Here is a 5,021-nt window from a genome sequence, read left to right as displayed (position 1 = left end):
TCTCACTCTCACTCTCTACTCGTCTCTCACTCTCATTCTCACTCTCTTCTCAGATCTCTCTTCTCGAATCTCTTTTCTCGGATATCTCTTCTCGAATCTCTCTCTCTCTCTCTCGGATCTATCTTCTCGAATCAACTCTAAGTTTTGATCTAGTGTTTCTCTCTCTCTCACTCGACTCACTCTCTCTTTGAATCGATCAATTTTTTTCATTTTTGAAAGTAGATCATTCGGAATTTTTTTTGTTTGTGGAAAGAAATTGATTGGAGTTTGATTGAAAGATCTTTGCTCAATCTCTCACTCACAGAATCTGTGATTTTGAAGATGCAATCAATTTCGATTTGCAAGTTTTAGGGCATAATCGATCAACGTTTGATTGAAAGTTTTAGGGCTTTGTTCGATTGACCGAATCTTCAGGTATGTTAAAGTTTTTGATTGAATCTAAGATTTTCCTTTATTTATTTAGGGTTTGAAATGTTTTGAAGTTTGCATTCAACATTTTAGATTATTCTTGTCTGATTTTAAAGTTTTTCCTTCATATTGTCTTTCTTTCAGATTAATATGCACCAACTGTTTGTAAAAATTCATAAGAGAATCAAATCCATTACAACTAGTGCATATTCATTTAATCTAACCTTTTTTTTTTCTTGAATTGGTCACACCCATAAACAAAAAGAATTAATTATTTAAGTAAAGGTGTAAGAACCATCCGGATCAACATAACAGCGGTAAATATATGTTCTTCCAGAATCCCAATCAAGGCTCTGTAAACAAAAAGAAATAATGCATCATGCAATCAACGAATTACATTTCAGATAAGAAAAACAGAGGTGTTGCCCCCACCACCACCATTAGATAGACAATGCCGTTAAAATTTCATTTCTATTTGCCTAGTTTTGGCTGAACCTCTAAAAGATATTAACTACAAAAAGTAATTACATGAGGTTGTAATAAGTATACGTTTTAGAATCCACCTTAATTATACATGAGAGCAAGTTAAGTCAAGTATCCTCATTCTTGAAAGAATTCACAATGTAATATATGATTGGGCTTTCTAGAACCTCTTTAAATTCATTCTTTACTTTGCAACTCACTCCATTGAAATTTCACAATGTATATCATATGGTGGTACCTAGTAATCTGAAGGTTACAGAAGTTAGACACAAAATAATTGAATATGGATAGTATATGTGGGCGATATGCCAAAGACATGTGAGCCTCAAAAGAAAAAAATAAGTATGAAAAGACAGAATATTTTACATTGTTTCTATCTGTTTCCTCAATACATTTCTGCCCAACAAGTCTCCAAAGTTGTGATTCAAACTCGGTCATGGGTAAGTTTTTCATACTTTGAATCAAATCCACTGAGATAGATTCCTCCAACTTCTTCCTATCAATTGTAATTGTCCATTCAAGTCCATGCACAACCATAGAAAATAAGAATAATAATAAATTAAACATTAACGTACTTCCCACAGTAGCTTAAAATCAAGAAGGCCTTCCTGAATTCTAGTTCGCCCAAAGATAGTAGATGGGGACTAGTTGGTGGTGGTGGTGGTGGTAGTGGTCATGTAAGTGTCTTGTCCGAACTTGAAGAAGAATTCAAGTTCATCTATCTCTTTGGTTTTGGTTCCTCCAAATTTGAAAAAGGCAATTTTATGTCCCTTTGGTGGTGGTTTGTAAACTCAAAGACCATAAGAGAAGTTTTCAGTCTTGGCCCAACGTTTGTCATAATGAAGTTCTTTGAAAGTAAGTTTCTGCACTACTTTAAATTTATGAAGGTCCTTTTAGATTTCATCTGTTGTGCAAACTTGGTATTTACTTGTTTATTTTTGTTTGTAAACTGTTAAAAATGCCATGATCTTAAATGTTCTTGATGAGCTGCAACTATGAAAGGCAAATATCTCTATTCTGTCACATACCACACCAAACTTTTCTTTTAACGGATCCGTATTGTCATGTAGGTATACTGGACATTCTCATGATGTATGGTGCATATTCTACAACATGCCATCTAGCTGTTTCTCGAAAATTTCTCCGTTTTCTTTTGTTTAGCATAGTGTCTGTATTCATTTCTTATCTTTGTGTAAGTTTTGTTTATTACTTTTAAATAGCTTCCATATATTCATTTTTGAATTTGATATGTTTTGTCCTCTCTTGTGCTCATCTTTATTAGTGGATCAAGGGGTAATCTTGTAATTGTATTCTGTTCTATTTTCAGGAAAGCCCTCTAGGGGGAAAGTAAACCGAATTCAAATTCGGTTATTTTCAGGATATACATCGTTGTTTTAGGCATTTATGGTGGCGTCCAACTTTTTTTTAATTTCCTCATGTGCATACCAGCATGTCACAGTCTGACTAATCAATGTGACCGTTGTCTCTTTTTATTCGTAGATTAGTTGTTTTTATCTATTTACAGTCAATGCTTAGTTCCTAGACCGTAATAATTAGGTGGCGAATCCCAAACACCCAAAAAAAAAGTGGATCCGCACAACCCGCGGATCGAGGGCGCTTTCAGTGGCGACTCCACTGGGGATATTTTTGAGGATCAAACTTAAAAAATCACAAATATTGGTGTATTGCCAAATCGACCTTGTTTTTATTTTTTTCATTTTTAATTTTTTTTTTTCTTGTTTATTTATTCATTTTTATTTTTATTTTTATTTGACTCGATTATTGATCATTTATTTGGATTTTGAGTATTTTGCTTTGGAATTTTATTTTCTATGATTCAATCAAGGGTCATTTGGGATGATCCCAAATAATTTGAGGTTTCAAAGATTAATGAATTGAGGGTGGAATAGTAATTATTGAGCTGTGATTTTAGAATTTTAATTTTTTTTGTGGGTACGGATGACTGTCATTTGACAGTAAAATTTAAAATAAAATAAAATAAAAAAGAAAAGAAAAGGGACAACCCGAAGTAGGTGTGCTGTTAGAAACAGCAAGAAGGTTTTTTTTCTTTTCTTCTTGTGGGTGATACTGTTAATAAAAAAAAATAAGTTTTCTTTTTACACGTGCTGCTGTGTGAGTTTTTTTCTGTTGTTTTTTTTTAAACAAAAAAACAAAAAAATAAAGAAAATCAATAAGAAAACAAGAGATTCATCCTTCTCTCTCATTCTCTCTTCTCCACTTGTTCTTCAAATCGTTTTTTCTTTCTACCGTTGCTAACAGCAAAGACATGAAAGTTGTTTTATAAAAAAAATAAAGAAACCAGCGTTACAGCATGTGGGGTGTTGTTAGTAAAGGTGTTTTTTATTTCTTCACATCTGTGTGAAGAAGGGGCAACAGAGAGAGAGCGTCTCTCTCTCTCTCTCTCTCTCTCTCTCTCTCTCTCTCTCTATATATATATATATATGGGAAATGTTCAGCAACAAACATTTTGACAAACATTTTGGCAAAATATTTTTCAAAACATGGGTTAGAGGTTTTGAAATGGGCTGATTTTTGGTGAGGATGATATCTACGGTAAGGAGATCATCATCACCAAAAATCAGCTCATTCCAAAACTTCTAACCCCATCAAAAATGGTTTACAAAAAATGGACGGTCCATGATTTTTCAACTTGTAAACTGGGATTAGAAGTTTTGGAATGGGCTGATTTTTTATGAGGATGATCTCCTCACGTAGAGATCATCCTCACCAAAAATCAGCCCATTCCAAAACCTCTAACCGTTTTGAAAAATGTTTTGCCAAAATGTTTGTCAAAATGTTTGTTGCTGAACGGGACCCTATATATATATATATATATATATATATTCTCTCTCTCTCTCTCCACTGTACACGATCAGCTGAAGTTGTTGTTCGATTTTCCTACTCACGCATCTAAGCATTTATGATTGCCTTAAGTGTGTTCTCGAATATTTGAATATTTAAACTTTAAAATCATAAGTTATTTAGTTTATTTTTGCCTTCATTAACTATATCTCTTGGTGTTTCCCATCTTTACTAAAACTGCACTTATTGAAGGACAATGGAGTTCACATTGAGCAATCAAGAACTTCTGTCTAAGATAACAATTGGTGATGGACATAGTGAGGAATCACCGTACTTCGATGGGTGGAAGGCATATGATAACAATCCCTTTCACCCTACAAAAAATCCTCATGGGGTCCTACATATGGGTCTTGTAGAAAATCAAGTTTAAAGAGTTTTTTTTTGTTTTTTCTTCTTGCCAAGGTGATGGATTTAAATGGACTGAACTTAAGAGTTAGTTAAATAACATTTTTATTGTTTAGGGTTCTATTTTCCAGCTTTGCTTTGATTTGATTCAAGAGTAGATAAAAAGAAATCCACAGGCTTCAATTTGTATCCTTAAAGGAATTAACAAATTCAAGGATGTTGCGAACTTTATTTGATGTTTATCGTGCACAGCGGAGAGAGAGAGAGAGAGGTGTGGATGTGTTGTGTTACCCGTGCTGGCAGCAACACAATAAATAAAAAAGGTTGAGAATTGTGTGTGGCAGCAACACAAATGGTGTGGACAACAATATATATAAAAGAGAAAAAGGTTTTGTTGAATTGTATGTTGCTGGCAGCAACATATGATTTATATATAATAAAAAAAAAAACTTGCTAGCAGCCCTTGCGTTGTCGTTAAAGAAAGAATAAATTTCTTTTTTTTGGCACACCAATTTTTACATGTAATGCATCATTAAAATGTTTGTGAATTTTTCTCTCAAACATGTAAAATTGGTGTGGTAATAGAATTTTATTTTGAACAGTTTTTTGTTTTAGGTTTCTTTAATTCTTTAATAGTTAGTTTTTTCTTTAAAAAAAAAATCAATTTGTTTAATTTTTTTAGTAATAGTTAATAATAGGTTTCTTTAGTTTCTTTTCTTTTATAATTTTTTTTTTCTTCCTTTTCTAGAAAAACAAAAAAAGAATGGTCATGACTCCTCATCTCAACAACTATCGTGCTATCCTTAATTTGATATTATTTGAAAGTTCAAATTATTTTTGGGTTGTCCAAAAGCATCCTTGATTGGATCATAGATTATTGCCAAATAATGATCTTTCTTTTT

General features: G+C 32.7%; 1 long non-coding RNA gene across 1 annotated transcript; it reads right to left on the bottom strand.

Annotated features, from left to right (window-relative positions):
• Positions 1-690: 690 nt before the first annotated feature.
• Positions 691-1,553, bottom strand: LOC147404718 (uncharacterized). The gene is made up of 3 exons (XR_015177246.1): positions 1,467-1,553; positions 1,258-1,387; positions 691-761 (listed from the first exon to the last, which is right to left on the bottom strand). It is a non-coding gene; the product is annotated as an uncharacterized LOC147404718 (long non-coding RNA).
• Positions 1,554-5,021: the final 3,468 nt, after the last annotated feature.

The sequence above is a fragment of the Akebia trifoliata genome, chromosome 4 (assembly GCF_017979445.1).
Source record: "Akebia trifoliata isolate Shusen 1 chromosome 4, ASM1797944v1, whole genome shotgun sequence".
NCBI classification, from domain to species: Eukaryota; Viridiplantae; Streptophyta; class Magnoliopsida; order Ranunculales; family Lardizabalaceae; genus Akebia; species Akebia trifoliata.
This window is presented reverse-complemented; position numbering and strand designations above follow the sequence as displayed.